The sequence below is a fragment of the Phocoena sinus genome, chromosome X (genome assembly GCF_008692025.1).
Source record: "Phocoena sinus isolate mPhoSin1 chromosome X, mPhoSin1.pri, whole genome shotgun sequence".
In the NCBI taxonomy this organism is placed as follows: Eukaryota; Metazoa; Chordata; class Mammalia; order Artiodactyla; family Phocoenidae; genus Phocoena; species Phocoena sinus.
The window spans coordinates 35,955,716-35,975,827 of NC_045784.1; the positions used below are offsets into that span (position 1 = coordinate 35,955,716).

General features: G+C 47.6%; 1 non-coding gene across 1 annotated transcript; it reads right to left on the reverse strand.

Annotated features, from left to right (window-relative positions):
* Nucleotides 1-19,785: 19,785 nt before the first annotated feature.
* On the reverse strand, nucleotides 19,786-19,892 carry LOC116748154. The gene has a single exon (XR_004348175.1). It is a non-coding gene; the product is annotated as a U6 spliceosomal RNA (small nuclear RNA).
* Between the last annotated feature and the right edge of the window lie 220 nt (nucleotides 19,893-20,112).

Consider the following 20,112-nt stretch of genomic DNA (forward strand, 5'->3'; position numbering starts at 1 on the left):
TGGACCCAGACATTTGGGATTTCACATCGGGGAGACTCTGAGATCGTCTGATGATGGAGAGTTTGAACTTTGATGATTCTTCTTCCTTTTTAGTATGATAAAATTGGCCTAGATATTTCTGCCTTCCCAAATATGCATGGGGATGTGGCTGTCGGTGGAGGGAGGCAGAGGCGGGAGCCAGGACCTTTCATCTTTGTATGGAAAATTGGAATTCAGCTCAGGCTGTAGTCACTGAGCTTTATTACCGCCTTTCTGGCTGCCTCTGCTTTAAGAAGGTTGCTGCAACCCAAAATCTTTCTCAATTTACTAGATTTGCACTGTGTCCGAACACCTCAAGTCCCTCTTCTTGGCTTATCAAGAGGCTTCTGAGCAGCTCCTATCTAGGCTGGTCGCTTCTTATGCTTGGGGCTCAGCCATCACCCTGGGGTTGCCTCCTTCATCATGGAAATTCCCTCTGACTCTATCTTGGGTGGCATCCCCAGTTGCCTGGATTCCACTTGTTCCCCTTTCTTGATGTTTTCCAACATTTTGGTGGACCATCTCCTCCAGTTGCTTTCTGAGAAAGGATGCACAGGCGGCAACTTTATGAGACCTTGCATGTCAGAGAAGCTTTCTTTCTACGCTCGCACTTAACTGATCGTTTGGCTGGATATAGAATTCTAAATTGGATTACTTTCCCTTAGAATTTTGAAAGGCATTTTTCTGTTTTCTCCCAGATTCCACACTTGCTATTAAGAAGTCCAAAGCCACGAATGTTCTCAATCCTTTGTATATAGTGTATATCTTCTCTTTCGAAGCTTTAAGGGTCTTTGTCTCCAGTGTTCTAAGAATTCATGATGATATGTATTTATATGAGTCTGTTTTCATCCATTGTGTTAGATACTTCTGTGGTCCTTTCCATCTGTAAGATTGTGTCCCTTAGGTATGGGAAATTTTCTTGAATTATTTCTTTGATGCTTCCTTCCCCTCTGTCTCTCTGTTCTCTTTCTAAAAGTCCTTTTTTTTTTTGCGGTACGCGGGCCTCTCACTGTTGTGGCCTCAGGCTCCGCATGCGCAGGCTCAGCGGCCATGGCTACGCGGCATGTGGGATCCTCCCGGACCGGGGCACGAACCCACGTTCCCTGCATCGGCAGGCGGACTCTCAACCACTGCGCCACCAGGGAAGCCCTCTAAAACTCCTTTTATTTAGACTTTTAGAGTAATCATTTAAAAACTGTTTTTCTATTTCTCATCTTCTTTTCTCTATTTTCTGGAAAACGTTCTAGACTTTACATTCCAATCCTTCTACTATTTTCTTCATTTCTGCTGTCATATTTTAATTTTCCAGTAGCTCGATTTTGACTCTCTAAAAGTTGCTTTGTATTCCCTGAATGCTTCTTTTTTTTTTTTTTTGTGGTACGCGGGCCCCTCACTGTTGTGGCCTCTCCCGTTGCGGAGCACACACAGGCTCCGGACGCGCAGGCTCAGCAGCCATGGCTCACGGGCCCAGCCGCTCCGCGGCACGTGGGATCCTCCCGGACCGGGGCACGAACCCACGTCCCCTGCATCGGCAGGCGGACCCCCAACCACTGCACCACCAGGGAAGCCCCCGAATGCTTCTTTTTAATGCTATTAAAATAATGTCTCTTCTGGGACATTATTGATAGGTAGGTGTGTGCGCACGCGCACACGCGCATGTGTGAAATGTACATTTCTCAGCATAGTTTGTTTCCTTCAGCTTGCTTCATCTGTTTTGGTCTTGGTCATTCATGTTAGAGGTTTCCCTTAGACGTCTGGTGATCACCAGTTATGTGTGCACATCTACAGCAGGGCACTAAAAAGCTGCTGGAAACCTCTGTGTGCGGGGATGTGGCTTGCCAATTGCAGACTTCACTCTAGAGCAGCAGTTTTCTAAGTGTGGTCCTCAGACCAGTAGCAGCATCACCTGGGAACTTCTAAGAAATGTACCTTCTTAGGCCCCACTCCAGATTTATTGGATTTGAAACCCTGGCAGTCTGTGTTTTAACAAACCCTCCAGGGGATTCTGATGCAGGCTAAAGTCTTTTTTTGGCGCACAGGCTCAGCGGCCATGGCTCACGGGCCCAGCCGCTCCGCGGCATGTGGGATCTTCCCGGACCTGGGCACGAACCCGTATCCCCTGCATCGGCAGGCGGACTCTCAACCGCTGCGCCACCAGGGAAGCCCCTGCAGGCTAAAGTTTGAGAACCACCACTCTATGCTGATCTAGGTAAGACTTTTAATTGGCAAATCTCTGATGTCGGTATTCGATCTCCTTCCTAGAGGGTCCAAGCCTGAATATCAAGTTTCTGGGAGTTGAATGAGCAGGGAAGCTTGGCTGGGGCTACAATGTTCATTAAAAAAAAACTTATATCTAATCTCCCTGTTTTCAATTGGGCATCCTACTTTCAACTATGCTTTATATCTCTATCCAAAAATAGATATATTTTAAATTTTTTAAATTTTAATATTTTTAATTTTTATTTTTTATTGAAACATAATTGGTTTACAGTGTTGTGTTAGTTTCAGGTGTACAGCAAAGTGATTCAGTTTTATATATGTTCTGATTCTTTTCCATTATACGTTATCACAAGGTATTGAATGTAGTTCCCTGTGCTACACAGTAGGTCCTCGTTGTTTATCTATTTTATATATAGTAGTGTGTATCTGTTAATCCGAAACTCCTAATTTATCCCCCGCCCCACCCTTTCCCCTTTGTTAACCATAAGTTTGTTTTCTATGCAAAGACCCTTTTAAAAACCCTCTCCAGATACTAAATAAAAGTCCAGTCTTCTGTCTGAGATGGGGGATGAGGGAGTGAAGGGACAGTCACTTAGGTTCACAGCACAGGGAAAGGCATCCGAACATCTGACTGCTTCTTAAATGGACTTTCAGTTGATCCTCCTGTTCTTAGTACCAGTTTCACCTCCTCCTCCAGAAGTACCTGGCATTGCCACTTCTGAGTCTTTGGAGCGGGAGAGGTTCTGCGATGCCATCCATTCAGGCCGCTTCTCAGCTTTCCCCACAGCCAGTTTGAGATTCAGCTTTCTCAGCCCTGCTATACGTTAGTCACCAAACAATCTTCTGCTTTCCAGCTTCCAAAACTCTTGGCTATTTTCTCCTTTCTCATTCTCTTTATGCTTGCAGGTGAATGCCTTTTGAAAATCCCATTACTATCATCTTCGTGAAGTTTTGGCCTGGAGCAGAGGGATGGACGCATGTGTTCAATCCTCAATCTTTAACCAGACATATCATTTTTCTCTAAAAGTGTTCCCTTTGGGGACGAGGAACTAGAAACCATCAATGAGAGAACAGAGTTTCCAGAATCGCTCCCTGCTGCTGCTACTGTAATCCATGTCAGGGCTGGGGGTGTCTGGCTGTGTTTTGGCCTGTCTGGGCCCCCTGAGTGAAAGGGAAAGGGGATCCAAGGCCTACTGTCATTCTGGCAGAGTCCCCATCTGAAAATATGGCTTCCATCCCTTGCTTAGGAGCCAACCATGGCTCCCCACTGTCTACGGTGTTTATCCCTCAAGAGGAGTGTTTTAACTGGGCTTCATTCAACTCGCCCGGCACACCTCTCTGCTCTCCCCTTCCTTCCCTGACTACAGACACTGGCGTTCCTGCCCGCTGCCTGTCCCCTCACAGCTAGAAGGACCTCTCTCTGCCCTTGGCCTGTGCAGACCCTGCCATCCCTCCAAGCCCAGCTGAGGTGCCCCCACTCCCTTTAGGCAGCCTGTCTGTGTGCTTCAGCTTCTTTCTGACCTCACACACTTGTCATCAGCATCGTACAAGTTAGCCCTACAGTGTCAGCTCCAAAAGGACACTCTGCCCCATCTTCTGGGCCTCCCACAGGGCCCAGCGTCATGCTGGGGACACTGGATATTAAACATATATATATTTGATTGATTGGTAAGGACTTACTGTGATTATCTCTTATAATCTTTATTATTGATTTATATTAATATATATTCTTTATTATTAACACATTAATACATGACACGTAGTATATATTAATACATACTAAAAAGTGACAAGCACTATCTTAGCCCAGTCCTCAATTTCTCTTTCCTTATGGTTTTTCTCTGTACACTCTTGCCCTACAAGTCTTAAGAAAAAGTAAGAAACTTTGCTTTAGTCGATTAATAGTCTGTTTTGGGTTTTTTTTGGCTGTGCCATGCGGCTTGTGGGATCTTAGTTCCCTGACCAGGGATCGAACCTGGGCCCTCGGCCCTGAAAGCACGGAGTCCTAACCACTGGACCACCAGGCAATTCCCCTGTTTTGTTTTGTTTTTTTATTAAAGTATAGTTGATTTACAATATCATGCTAGTTTCAGGTGTACAGCAAAGTGATTCAGTTTTATATATATATATATACACACACACCTATGTATATCTTCTTTTTCAGATTCTCTTCCCTTATAGGTTATTACAAAATATTGAGCACAGTTCCCTGTATACAGTAGATCCTTGTTGGTTATCTGTTTTGTATATAGTAGTGTGTGTATGTGAATCCCGTATACATTCTGTTTTTTGTGACAGATTTTCTACCTGACAGTTTTTTTTAATATGTAAAAAATACATTGCACAAACTGTATTTTAACAATTTTTTCAGAAATCCAAATGAATCCACCAATAGTCCTAACCATCCTAATGCATTAAACAGTTCTCATTTTTCCACATTCCCTTTCAGTCTCCTCCTAATCCAGTTTTTAAAAAAATTGAGATGAAATGCACATAACGTAAAATTAACCATTTTAAAGTGAACAATTCAATGGTGTTTAGTACATTCACAATGTTGTACAACCAATCACCTCTATCTATATCTAGTTCTAAAACATTGTCATCATCCCTAAATAAAACCCTGTACTGGTTAAGCCGTTATTCCCTATGCCCTCCTCCTCCCAGCCTCTGGCAGTCACCGATCTACCTAATGCACTTTAAAAAAAGTTAATTTTTTTTTTTTTTTTTTGCAGTACGCGGGCCTCTCACTGTTGTGGCCTCTCCCGTTGCGGAGCACAGGCTCCGGACGCGCAGGCTCAGCGGCCATGGCTCACGGGCCCAGCCGCTCCGTGGCATGTGGGATCTTCCCGGACCGGGGCACGAACCCGCGTTCCCTGCATCGGCAGGCGGACTCTCAACCACTGCGCCACCAGGTAAGCCCAGTTTTTTTATTGTAAAATATACATAACATAAAATTTACCATCTTAACCATTTTTAAGTGTCCTGTTCAGTGGTATTACGTACTTTTACAATGTTGTGCAAGCGTCACCACCATCCATCTCCAGAACTTTTTCATCATCCCAAAGAGAAACTCCATATCTATTCAACAACAACTCCCCACTCCCTCCTCCCCCCAGCCCCTGAAGCCACCATTCCGCTGTCTGTCTCTTTGAATCTGACTATTCCAGGGGCCTCGTATAACTGGAATCATACGGTATTTATCCTTTTGCGACTGGCTAATTTCACTTAGCATAATGTCTTCAAGCTTCATCCGTGTTGTAGCAGGTCTCCACATTTCATTCCTTCTTAAGGTCAAAAAGGAATTTTTGATCATTTTGCTGATCCATTCATCCGTCGATGCACACTTGGGTTGTTTCCACCTTTGGGCTACCGTGAATAACGCTGCTGCGGACATTGACGTACGAGTATCTGTCTGAGTCCCTGCTCCTAATCCACTCTGAACATCGTTGTGACAGTACCTCAGGCACAGTTTGGAGTTCTACTTTTTCGTTTAATGTTATGTCACGCCTGCCTTTTCCATGTTGCCACATGGTCTTTATAATCATCTTTCTGAATAGCTGCCTTATAGTCTGTCTCAGTAACTAGATTTTCACAAAGAAATGCAGCGCCAGTTTAGACAAGTTCTCGCAAGCCTTTGCACCCCGCATCCTTTGAAGGTTGGGAGCAGGATGCATTTGGAAAACTCTTGGGAGAAGCAGTTTGAGCCTGTAGCGCAGACACCCCTGGCCTCGCCTCCTTTGACCTTTCATCCCCAGCCCCATCAAAGCTTCAGGAAACAAAAAGAGACAACCATGTCCCGCAAACAGATAACAACAAGCCGAAGGACAGAGAGAGGAGTTTCTCTGAAGTTCTATACTGAAAACGGGAGGGGGATAAAGGAGGCGAGAGGAAGCTTGGAGCAAAGCAGAAGTGCATTCCGGGGAGTTTGCATTCAGCCTCAGAGCGCAGCTGTGCGCGAGCCAGCACCGGGTGCCGGTCCCCGCTACCTCCGCCTCCACCCACATCCTTCGCGCACATCCTTTGGTAACCCCCACAATGCGCCTGCCGGAACACTGCTGTCCCATGCTTGCCTTGGCTCGTGTCAAACGCTATAAACAACACTCACGCGCCTTCAGAGCAGGGAGCAGCAGGGGCAGAAAACCGCTTTCGAGGACCCAGGGAACCGCTGCTGACAGCCCTGGGTGCCCGGTAGGGAAAGAAAATGTTTTGTTTGGCTTTGTTTTGTTCACAGAGCCTCCTTTCCCAGCCCTGTTCACCTTAACAGCATCACTTGAAGCCACAAAGCAGCTTAATTATCCTTGCTTTTAAAACTTTGAACTAGGCCGGTTGGATTCCTTGTGTTAGAATCCTTTCCCTCCTTTAAGAGCTGAAAGGCGCTTCCCTGCTCAGCCTGGTTTTAAAACCCTCACACCAAGCATGGAAAATTCTATAAATACCAAATGCAAACCTGGAGTTTAACCTTTAATTATTCTAGCCTCCAGCTTAACCTCCCGATTCCACCATTTTCTTTCTGTATACACGCTTCCTTTAAACTCTGTCCAGAGCTTGACCAACGTGAATAAAAAAATCTCCTTGGGAAGATGTTCAGAGTTGCCGGAAAATGAATAGGAATCGTAAAGTGGGTGTGATCTTCAGAGGACCGCTCATCTGACAGCCTGTTTTTCTGCATTGATGCCGGAGGTTTGCACCGCTTTGATTGTCTGAAATCACTGCAATACCCCCCAAAACAGGTCAAGCCTATATATTGGCTTGGCCCCATTTTCTCTTAGGCGGTCACGCCTTTGTTCTGAGGACCTCTCTTCTGGTCATCTACTGCTGCATAATGAATCACACCAAAATCAGTGGCTTGAAACAACAACAGATCATTTATTTTGCTGACAAATCTGTAGTCTGGACATGGCCAGTGGGGACAGAATGTCCTCTGGGGTGGCCCAAAGGGTAGGGGGTGACTCAATGGCTGGGGGCTGGAATCACCCAAAGCCTCCCTCGATCACACATCTAGTGTCGATGCTGGCTGCTGCCAGGACCTCAGCTGGGATTGTTGGCTGTGGACTCTCCACGTGGCCTCTCCCTGTGGCTTCTTGGCTTCTTCACAGCATGGTGGCTGGGTTCTAAGAGTGAGTGTACTGGGGGAACAAGGTAGAAGGGCATGGCATTTTTAGGACCTAGTCTCGGAAGTCACATAGCTTCACTTCTGCTGTATTCTGTTGGTTGAGGCGGTCATGAAGGCCTGATCAGGTTCAAGGCAAGAGGGTGTAGACACCACCATCAGAAGTATTGTCATTGGAGTGTCATTGTCACATTTGAAGAAGAGCCTGTGGGATGGGAGATAGTGTGGTGGCTATATTTGTCTGCTTGGGCTTCCATAACAAAATACCACAGACTGGGTAGCTTAAACGACAGACATTTCTTTTCTCACAGTCCCAGAGGCTGGAAGTTCAAGATCGAGGTGTTGGTAGGGTTGGTTTCTCCTCCTGAGGCCTCACTCCTTGGCTCGCAGACAGGCACCCTCTCTGTGGTTTTCCCTCTGTGCATGCAAGTCCCTGGTGTCTCTTCCTCTTCTTATAAGGACACCAATCCTAATGGGTTAGGGCCCCACCCTTATGACCTCACTTAACCTTACTTGTCTCTTTAAAGGCCCCATCTCTAAATACAGTCATATTGGGAGTTAGGGCTTTAACATACGGATTCGTTGGGGGGGGGGGGGTGGGGTGGGGCGGGGACACAGTTCAGTCCCTCTTTGGAAAATACAGTCTGCCATAGGCCCTTAGCTATTTTCCTCTCTGAGTCTCTCAAGCTGAAATCATTCTTCTTGAGTGATAAGGGGGTCAACAGGACAGTGTCAAGCTTGACCTGCTGGTGAGATTTGGAAGGTGCTGTTCCGTAAAGGTCTTTCCCTCCGTGAGCCCAGTCCACCTGCCAAGCCTGGGGCACAGAAATGTTTGAGGACAAGCAGTGTATTCCTCACTTCTAAAGTAGCTGTGCAGAAGAGCCATGGCGGACCCTGTGACAGCTCAAATCTTGTGGTGGTTTTGTGTCGTGTCACCTCAGCTAAGCTGGGCCTTTTCCAGAATTCCCTTCCTTTTATGATTCCACATTAGAGGTGGTCAGAAGAGAAATTTGCACAACATTTGGAAGGTGGCAGAGGAGCAGCTGCTACTCCTCTCTGGCCATCATGGTTAGATGCAATAAAAGACAGGAGGTGCCAGAAGGGGCCGTTTTGTCCTTGCTCTCCGCTGCTCTGCAGGCCTTGCTGAGCCACAGCCATGCCAGGCCTGCCACCAGACGTAGAGACACACTCTTCTGTGGGCTGTTCCCCCAACTCCCCCTCGTGGCCCTGCTCTGGTAGCTGCTCGCGCCTGGCTGCCGGAGGGCTGGCTAGTGACTCTCCTTGGACCCTCCAGCTTCGCCTTTGGACCCTTCCTTTCCCAGACTCTCCCACAGTGGGGTCAGCTCTTGTTCCATTATGAAGCCCTTCCTCCATAATCCTCATCGTGGTCTGCGTCCCTGCTCCAGCCCCAACTGGTATAACCTCCTCGTCCTTTCTGTCCCAGTCTCTTCATAGTAATGCCCGGGCATGGGTGGCCTCCCACGAATTTGATGAAAATCCTTCAGAACAGAGACCTCAGGGTCAAACAGTACCCTCCCCTCCACCCATAACCCACGCAATGCCCTATGTTCACAGCAGCCCAGAGAGAAACCCGGGGACTCATGCACCCAGCTCCCTAAATAGGTTCTACACTCAAAGGAATATAAAATGGGGTCCTCACTTCCGTAAGGCCTGGCCCACATCCTTGAGACGGGACGCACCCATGCGGAAGTCTAAGTGACGATACTTGAAGACAGAATGGGGTCAGCATCGTAGGGAAGATAGAAACGATGCAGGGACTTCCCTGGTGGTCCAGTGGTTAGGACTCTGCGCTTCCACTGCAGGAGGTTCGGGTTTGATCCCGGGTGGGGGAACTAAGATCCCGCAGGCCGCACAGTGCGGCCAAAAAAGAGAAAAAGAAACGATGCAGCTCAAGAGTTCAGGGGAGGAAGATATTTATTGCCTGGAGTGGAGGGAGTGGTCAGCATTATTTGACACTTTCTGGTTTAATCAGAGTTGGGCATGAAGTCAGGCTGCCCAGTGTCTGTGCCCAGAGTGAGATTCTGGTTGGGAGTGGGGTGTGTCTCCTTGTCTCCATGCCCTGAATGGTGGTGTTGGAGTCGGGACGGGGCAGCAGAGCTGGGCCCTTTCAGGACTTCTTGAAGCTGGGAGGAGTCTTTGGGCCCAAAGCAGGGCCCCCCTGCCCTGCTGAACAGTGCATCAGCTCCCCGCTCTGGAAGGTTCTCCTTAGGCCCGGCACTGAGGTGCGTCCTCACTTTCCCCGTGACATCAATTTCTCCCCCAGGCTTTAGAAACAGGGTGAACGCAGCCAAACACTGGAGGGCCCACGGGTTCTGCACACTGCACTTCGAGGGGACGGGTCTTTCCCATGTTCACGATGGCACCCTAATAATCCCTCAACATTAAAAACAATGAACTCGCCCAAAAGGTTAATAAATCAGCCTGATAGGCTGGACTCACTTTCAAGTGACTTTCAACGGGTCTTGACCCGAGTAGTGAAACATTTTTTTGCACATTTGGAGTATATTTATTTACCTACAAATCACATTCATGTGCTAATGTTTTCTGCTAAGAGCGTGAGGCCATATATATGTGTGTGCGAGGCCCATCCTTAACAATAGAAGTCGAAAATCTGCATCTCAAATGATCTTGTGAAGTCTGAAATTTTTAAAACGTACTCTTTGTCAAATCACGGTGTTTCCTCCTAATCGGGCTGGCGGAGCTCTGGAACCCGGAGCTGACCAGTTCCTTCCTAGCTGATGGTTGCTTTCATAGTATTATCTGCAAGCCGTGGTTTCTTTAGAGGAGACATTTCAAGCCCCTTGCCCATTTTGTGATGATTGGTTTAGTTAGAGCAAGATCATATAATTTGCAAATCACTCGACATGGCACTCATAGCAGGCCATTTACTGAGGTGAAAAATCATGCGAGGTGGATGCCAGCCAAGCTCCACGACTGTCACTCTTCCCTTGGCATTCCTTGCCTGTCACACTGGATGCCGAGCAGTGACATTCAGCCTGAGTGAGGCCATGTGGTCAATCTACATGTTGGATATTGGTCATTGTAACAGTCAACTCTTCCTGCGATTATGCTACAAAACAAACACTCCGAAACTCGACGGCTTACGACGATAGGCATTTATGGTTTTTTGGCGCTCCTGGTCCTGCGGGGTCTTAATGGATCTTGGCTGGGCTGGGCGACTTCAGGCTGCAGGTTGGCCAGGCTTGGTTCCAGCTTGCAGGTTTTGTGCAGGTCTGGAGCCCAGGCTGATGTGATTGTAGCCACCTAGGACCTCTTCTTCTCTTAGTGACGGCAGAAGCTCAAGAGGGCAAATCACACACCACACAACACATTTCCAGTCCTGTTCACAAGCCACATCCACTAATACTCCTTTGGTCAAGTGCAACGTCACTGGCACGGGGGGAGTATATTCCCCGCCACAGTGGGAAGCACTGCAAAGTGACATGGCAAATGATATAAACAGAAATTCTAAAGTTCTAGTATCTTCTTCCTATCCGTGTTAGTTTGCTTGGGCTGCCGTGACAAGGTACCACAGACAGGGTGGTTTAAACAACAGAAATATATTGTCTCGCCTATGTGTATCTCTGTCCAAATCTCCCCACTTTATAAGGGCACTAGTCATATTTTTTAGGGCCCACCCTAAAGATCTCACTTTAACTTTATTACCCCTTTAAAGATCCTATCTCCAAATAAGGTTGCATTCTGAGGTCCTGGAGGTTAGGACTTCAACGTATGAATTTTGGGGAGGGGGACATAATTCAACCCATGAACACTACCCCTCAAAGAATTGTCTTGTGTGCTGCTTAGGGTGTGTGCGCCCCCACTTTGGAGACTTTCTGGCGTAGAGAAAGTTCTCTTGCACCTGGCCGTGACTGATACCTCCTGGCCCAGTGTTGAGCAGGAAACAAAGGCTCCAGACTTCCAGACCCCGCCGCAGTCCCACGACCGTCAGGAGAAGCCCTGACCTCTTCGACACCGTACCCAAGCCTTAGGTTAAGTTCATCAGCACATCTCTGCCAAGCGGGAGGGGGAGTGGCGAAGGGATGGATTGGGAGTTTGGGATTAGCAGATGCGAAGTATTATATATAGAATGGATAAACAATAGTGTCTTACTGTAGAGCACAGGGAACTGTATTCGTAGTATCCTGTGATAAACCATAATGGAAAAGAATATGAAAAAGAACGTGTATCCATATGAATAACTGAATCACTTTGCCGTACAGCAGAAATTAACACAACATTTTAAATCAACTATACCTCAATAAAATTTTTAAAAGTTCATCAGTGCATCTCACACCCGCTTTGCCGGAGAGGGAAGAAATCTATCCCGTTGGCTATAAGGTGTCACGGAGGCAAAACCTGTGTGTCAGTCTTACCGTCTGTGAAATGAGTACTTCACGTCCCTTGAATGGGGTGTCACGATGTTTATTTATTTTATTGATATATATTTTGGCCGCGTTGGGTCTTTGTTGCTGCGCGCAGGCTTTCTCTAGTTGCGGTGAGCGGGGGCTGCTCTTCGTTGCGGTGCGCGGGCTTCTCGTTGCGGTGGCTTCTCTTGTTGCGGAGCACGGGCTCTAGGCGCACGGGCTTCAGTAGTTGTGGCTCACGGGCTCTAGAGCACAAGCTCAGTAGTTGTGGCGCACGGGCTTAGTTTCTCCGCGGCATGTGGGATCTTCCCGGACCAGGGCTCGAACCCGTGACTCCTGCATTGGCAGGCAGATTCTTAACCACTGTGCCACCACGGAAGTCCCTCGTGATGTTTAATGTTTGCCAGAAAAGCCCTAGAGGGAAGGGCAGAATGAATCGCACTGATGATTCTATAGCACCATCCTACTTTTCTTACTCATGCACAGGAAGGGGTCTGGGACAAAGGATTGAACTCACATAAGTCTGCGTTCCAGTGAAAGGGTTGGAATGGACCGGCGTGTATGCACGCAGTAAATATCTTTAACACTTTACAGGAGCTCGCAAGGAGGCAATTCTCTTAGCAGACTGCCCCAGGACGCTGGTCTGATTCATTCCTGAGTGACGTGGCCCACACGTGCTCCCTGTTACAGCAGAAACAAGTGTCCTTTCTGCCCCGTCAGCGTTTTCCGTCCTGGCATAAATTAGGTACACTCTCGCCATTTCATTAAGAAATTATATCTCTGATGTGACACATTGGGTTTCCAGAGGTGGACAGAAAAGCCTGCCTGTGGCTGCGGACAGCCACTTGCCCTAAATACAATGACCGCTCCTGTGACACCTCTCCTTTAGGGACAGGAGGAAATGGCACAAGCAGCCCCACTAGACACGCCACCGCAGACTACAAGACTGTCGCCGAATGATCAACAGCTTCTTTTCTTCCTCCCCATCCCCACGCCTGGTGTTGGAATATTCCAGACATCTGGAATTATGACTGGTTAAATGCAGTCAAACACAGATTTCTTTTTGTGGAACTATTCTGATCTAAGACCCAGGAGGGCAGGGATATTGGGTAATTGCCATCCGTGCAATAAACATATTATGGAAGTTTATAAACTTGGCCTATCTCTTGGCTGCTTTAGGCTTCTGGTGTGTCTGGGATGGCTTTGATTTTGAAATCACTTAGATGTTAGGCAGGCTTGCCCTCTCCGAGCGTTTGCAGTACAATCTGATAAACACATCTGTGGCAAGTCCTGTTTGGGGGTAGTTTGGGGCAGACCAAGGGCTAGAGTACTTTTTACGAAATAAATACATACATAAAAAAGCATGTTTGTGACTCAACCGGGGTTGGGAAGAATGGAAAATATCACAAGATATTCCGTGCACATGGTATCTAATCTCCCTTTTCGACAGAAAAAATTCAAATGAGCCTCTGCCCTTAAAACTTTGATTATCAGAAACTTCGTCTTAATCAGAGCTTGCCATAAACTCTGTGTGCTCAGCTGACTTGTGTATTTCACATGCTTGATATTCTCTGCTGTTCCAATTATCCAAATTTTTTCTAAAACTCAATTTCCCAGGGCCTCGTGGTGTTCAGCTAATCAAGCTTTAACTTTTTAAAAAAGTGTTTTATCTCTAGCTCTCTACATACACACTGCGTATATAGACACACAGGCACCAGATCCAGGAAGATGTCAGGGTGCTTTATAGGTGGCCGAGTGCACAGCCGCGGCGTGGTATTTGCTGATGCAGGGGCAGCTCTGGTCCTGCTCGTGTCAGTGCCCTGTGTGAACCTTTCCCTGCCTCTTCCCTGTGCCACCCACGCTCCCTGGGACCCTCATCCCGAGCAGAAGTACTAGGAAGGCAGAGGGTGTGTTCCGTGGACAGATATTTTGCTGCTCCCGCTCCCCTCTGCGCCCTCCTCAGTGGCTCAGAAAGATTAGCCTTCAGGAATGTGGTTAGCACACACTGCACTCATAACTCAAGCCCGTAGATCACAGCACACAATCACAGGAAATGCCGCCTGTCAGAACGACGTGCATACTCACGCGTCAGTCCACACACACACACACACACACACACACACACACACACACACACGGCGCCCCCAGACCCACGTTGCCACGCATCCCCCCACCTGGCTCCACCCGCATCCCCAGCATGTGCCCTGCATATACTTGGGCCCAGCAGCTGGGGGAGAGGATCCACTTCTTTTTTTCAGTCTCTGTGGCCGCTTCTCTTCCCATTCTACGTTTGGTCCACAAGGGTCAAGAATCTTTGAGAAAGTCGATCTTGGCCCCATTCCAAGCACCAGAAGGGATGGGGCCAGAGATGGTGTTATTCCAGTTGTGGGAGGGGAGGCCTGCGGTGGCCTGCCTGGGACCCGGCACGACTGCATCCCGCAGCCTGGCCGCGCGGGGCCAAATGTCCGCTCCGCATCTTCTGCACATGCCCACCAAGTCGCACTGCCCTTTGAACCAAGCTCTTTTTTGCCACTGGAATGTTCTTTCCCCCTTTCTCTGCCTATTGAAATCTTCCCCCTTCCTCAATGCCTCGTTGCGAGCCCCACCTCCCCTGAAGAGGCCAGCTGGAAATGATCTCTCTCATTTCAACTCTTAAAGGCTTTATTTTCTATAGCACTCATTGGTCCCAAAGTAAACACTGCCATTGGGCGTTTGGGTTTTTTTTTTGTGCATGTGAGAGCAGGGACTTTGTTTTGTGCTTCTCTGCCTCCCGATGCAGCCTAAATATGATGACTTGCACATAATAGGCACTCAACAAATGTTTGTGGACGATGATAAGACCAACAGCTACCATTAATTGAGCATGTACTGTGGGCCAGGCACTTACCTAGATGATTCTATTTAGTCTTTTGGGTTTTGATTAAATACATTTTACATATACAAAACTTTAATATGTTCTCTTTATAGAAAATTAAAATTTAATACATGGAGTAAGAAGTGAAAGCCTTTCCCATCTCACTCTCTACCCCCCTTTATCCCACCCTCTTATCTTGTGAGAGATAATCACCCTTACTACTTTATTCTGTCTGGCTTTTGTCTGATATTTATATATATGTGTAAGATATACATGTACACAGTTTCAAATATGTATACACGGAATTATACCAGATGTACAGCAACTCACAGTTTAAATGTCACGAAATCTTAATAGGAGAAGTATTAGTTTTATTTTAAAAGCTTTGCTAAAAAATTTCTTTTCTTTTTTGCCTCTGTTGGGTCTTCGTTGCTGCGCGCGGGCTTTCTCTAGTTGCAGCGAGAGGGGGCTACTCTTCGTTGCGGTGCGCGGGCTTCTCAGTGCGGTGCCTTCTCGTTGCGGAGCACAGGCTCTAGGTGCGTGGGCTTCAGTAGTTGTAGCACACAGGCTCAGTAGTTGTGGCGCACGGGCTTAGTTGCCCTATGGCATGTGGGATCTTCCCGGACCAGGGCTGGAACCCGTGTCCTCTGCATTGGCAGGCGGATTCATAACCACTGCGCCACCAGGGAAGTCCCTGGTTTTATTTTAGATTTGAGAACAGTTGAGGCTCAGAGAGGTGAATGAACTTTTCCAAGGTCACACAGATAGAAAGTGGAAGAGCTGGAATTTGGTTCTTTTTTTTTTGGTGGTACGTGGGCCTCTCACTGTTGTGGCCTCTCCCGTTGCAGAGCACAGGCTCCAGACGCGTAGGCTCAGCGGCCACGGCTCATGGGCCTAGCCGCTCTGCGGCACGTGGGATCTTCCCGAACCGGGGCACGAACCCGCGTTCCCTACATCGGCAGGCGGACTCTCAACCACTGCGCCACCAGGGAAGCCCGGAGAGCTAGAATTTGAAACTGGCCTCTACTCTTTCAATCTGAATCATTGTGGGGTTTCAGCGTTGCCATCTGTGTCAGAACACCTGGGGGGCTTGTTAAATGTATAGATTTCCACCTGGCCCTCAGCCCTGGATTCTGCATAGGTTCAGGATGAGGCTCTGGATTCTGTAGTGCAACACTCACCCACAGGTGATTCTGATGTACAAACACGCTCCTTTGAAGGCATCCATGGTGGTGGTCTCCTGCCTTATAGCATGATGTGCTCCAGCTAGACAGCCAGGGGCGGTAGAGCGGTGGTGCAGCCCTCCCGAGCCAGGCTACCTAGGTTCAAATCCTGGCTCTGCTACTTCCAGCTGTTCACTTGGGCCAATTAATGAACCTCTCTGAGCCTCAGTGTCCTCATCTGTAAAATGGGGATGGCCAATAATAATGCCTCACTACTGTGGTTGTGGTGAGGATTAAATGAAGGTAACAGACGTAAAGCGCCTAGAACAGCACTTGGCAGAGTGACATCTGTACAGGTTGCCACTGTTGTCAGAACTCAGCTATTCTGGAAGCTTGCTGGGGAGCCCCTTAGGTCTCAGGCTACTGTTTGACAGCAGGAGTACGTGTGTGGTTCTCAGATTGGGTCTGTTCTGAGGGCACCTGCACAGACATTCTGCTCGGATGTGCCTAGAAAGATCCATTTGAGTTGAGGCCGTTCCCTGTCCATCTGTTCTAATGACAGGCAGCTGGAAGGACTTCTGAAGAATCCTGCCACCTCAGGAGGCTTTTTCTTGTTTCTACCTTACCTCTCTCCTGCTTCTGTTTTAGAGGGCAGCCCTTTGTGGCTGCTGGTGGTGTCTAGCCAGATGCCCTGCATTAATCCCAGCTGAGCAGCTCACAGCTTCAGCCTTCTCTGTTGGAGCAGCCCTCCACCCTACAGGAGCAGCCTCGCCCAGAGCTGATGGCTGGGGGCTTATGTGCCCTCCTGCCCCCCATGGAGGTGGCCTGTGGTCGGTGACTGACTGATACGGGAGATATAAAGGCCCACCCTCCGTGTCACGTATGGGAATGAATGACTCTGTGATGCTGCCCCGCCTCCTTTTCCCCTGCCCCTACCCGCCTCCCTCCAGGGGGTCAGGCTGAGGCTAGGCTTTGGCCAAATCTCCATCTTTGCTTGGCTTCTTTGCCTGCCCTATTCTCCTTCCCTCCCACCATTACCTGTGTCTCCTGAGAGCCCTTCCGTCAATAATTCACTTGCACAAGAATCCACGTCTGGGGCTCTCCTTCTGGAGAACCTGACCGAAGACACTGCTAGTCACCATGGCCTGCAGCAATAACCCTCGAGATGCACGGTGAGTGTCCCAAGCCATTCCCGGGCCTCTCTGTCCCCTACTTAAATAATTAGTTCCCTCCTAGGGCCTGTTTTCCAGCCTCTAATCAGAAGTTGGCATGGGGGGCTGCTGGGGGAGTATGATAAAGGAGAGAAGGAACCGTGGTGCGGTGTGAAGCTGAGAAACGCAGTTACCTGGGACTCAGGGACAGTGGGAAAGTCCCACTCAAAACCCAGTGTCAGGGGCTTCCCTGGTGGCGCAGTGGTTGGGAGTCCGCCTGCCGGTGCGGGGGGCGCAGGTTCGTGCCCCGGTCTCGGGTGGGGTCCCGCGTGCCGCGGAGCGGTTGGGCCCGTGAGCCATGGCCGCTGAGCCTGCGCGTCCGGAGCCTGTGCACTCGGTTGCCTCTCCTTTCTGCGCATGTACACTGTGAGGTCACGAGCCCTGGATGCCGGCAAAATGACGTGAGTTAGTGGCTCTTGCTGCAGATACGTTAAGCTTAGTATAGTGAAGGCTAGATATCTGGGAAATACAGAAGTGTTTTAAACCTGTTTATGTCATTGTATTGTGGGTTTGGAGGGGCAGGAAGGCTCTGGAAATTCACATAGGCCACTGACGTGGACCTGCCCTGGGCTGTTACAGAAACAAAATGACCACCTGGAATGGCCGTCCTGCCCGCTGCCTTTCGGTCAAGCGCTTTCTTGACAAGTATCTTTGACATCAGAGCCTTTGTGTTTCTCTGTGCAGTGCGGTTCCCTGAATACTGTCTTTCCAGAAACTGTTTGGTAGGCAGGTGATACTGCTGTAATGTTCATTTAGTTTTTAACTCCCTTCCTTAGTTCTCTGAACGAAGCCGTGTGATATGTGGCCTGTTCCTTCCCTTCAGAGGTCTGGGCTGGAGAAGGCCTGGAAAGGGGATGTCAGATACCCACTAAGGACGCTTTGATTCTCTGTCAAAATGAGTTCTGATTTTAATACAACATATGATAACACTAATTAGGGCAAAACGTAAAGAAACACAAACACCTACAGGCAAATCTAGCAACTTTTCTACGTAAATTTTAACACACAAATAAATGCTTATCTCCTAATTTTTCTTCTTTGGCTTCAAGAAGAAACATTCATTTACTCCCAGCTATGTTTCACTGGATTTTGAAAGATGTCAGGCCTGGGTAAATCTTCCCAGCTCCCTCATAACTGGATGTGTCCATGTGGATGGTCCAATATTTACTCAACTATCCAACTATATATAAATTATATATATTAAAAAATTGTTTTAGTTTAAAATTTTATTTTATTGAATTTTAGTTGATTTACAATGTTGTGTTAATTTCTGCTGTGCAGCAGTGATTCGGTTTTATATATATCATATTCTTTTCCATAAATATATATATATTTAAAATAAATTTTCTTTTTTAGAGCAGTTCTAGGTTTACAGGAAAACTGGGCAGATGGTATAGAGTTCCCATGTACAACCCCCAGTTTCCCCTACTATTAACATCTTGCATTAGAATATTGGTTCAACATTGATGACTCCATATGGATACACTATTACTGACCAATGTCCATAGTTTACATTGGGGTTTACTCTTTGTTGTATACGTTCCGTGGATTGTGACAATGCCTAATGTCATGCATCCACCATTACAGTATCACACAGAATAGCTTCACCCTCTAAGCATCCTCTGTGCCCCATCTATTCATCCCTCCCTCTCCCTCAACCCCTGGCAACCACTGATCTTTTGACTGTCTCCATAGTTTTGTCTTTTCCAGAATGTCGAGTAGTTGGACTCATCCAGCAGGTAGCCTTTTCAGATGGGCTTCTGTCACTTGGTAATCAGCATTTCCGCTTCCTCCACGTCTTCTCATGGCTTGCTAGCTCATCTCTCTTTAGCGCCGAATCATATTCCATCGTCTGGATGTACATGCCGCTTCTTCTGCACTAGACACTGATGGGAGAGCTAAAGAGATCCAAGGGGGGCTAAGCATCAGTCTTTACCTTCGGGCAACTTCTAGTTTAGTTGGGGCCAGAAGACACACACCCGTGCAAAGTCGGCTCGTGATATTAAACAGTAAGTCAGACATGCTGAAAGACACATATGGAATGAATAAGTGTTCCAGCAGTTCGGGGAAGGAAGAGTTCGTGGAAGGTTCCGCAGAAGAAATGCGATGGGAGGAGGGTGGGGAGAGACAGAGAGGATTTGAGGAAGGCTTTGCGTGTCTCAGCTTTTAACCCTGTGTCCTCTGACCCAGGCTGTAGACAGAGAAGAGAGAGAAGGGAAATGACATGCCCACGGTCTCCCTGTCCAGCCCATGTCCAGCCTCCCTGACTCAGGACCATCCCCGCCTGGGGAGTCTCTCTGGCCATTAGCTTGCAGGTGGCTGAAGCCAGTCCCTCTCTCAACACGTGCAAAACTGCAACAAGGAAACTGGTGTCTTTCTTAAATTCCATCTCCAGGCAGCAAAGCCTCTCAAATCTTGAGCTAAACTTTTGTGTGTGTATGGAGTATAAAGTTTACTTTAGAAGAGATCCTTTTTTATACTGTTTTATGTGTGTGCATGTGATGAGCTAGGTTTTCGGATCCCAGGAAATTTTTATTTTTTTAATTGAAGTATAGCTGATTTACAATATTAGTTTAGTTTAGTTTCAGGTGTACAGCAAAGTGATTCAGTGATACACACACACACACACACACACTCGTTGTTTTTCAGATTCTTTTCCCTTATAGATTATAAGATACTATAGTTCCCTGTGCTATACAGTAGGTCCTTGTTGTTTATCTATTTTATATTTAATACTGTGTATCTGTTAATCCCAAACCCCTAATTTATCCCTCCCTCTCCCAGGAAATTTTTATTCTAGTCTTCATATTTTTTCTGCATTAAAAAAAATGAGTGCTTTACGAATTTGCGTGCCGTCCTCGAGCAGGGCCCGCGCTAATCTTCTCTGTATGGTTCCAGTTGTAGTGTATGTGCTGCTGAAGCGAGCACTATCCTCTTTCCTTGTTGTGGTAAAACATACATAACATAAAATTTACCATCTTAACCTTTTGGAAGAGTCCAGATCAGTGGCATTAAAGACATGTGCATTGTTGGGCAACCATCACCACCATCCAGCTCCAGAACATTTTTATCTTCCCAAACTGAAACTCTGCACCCATTAAACATTGACTCCTTCTTTCTTCCTGGCAGCCACCATCCTGCTTTCTGT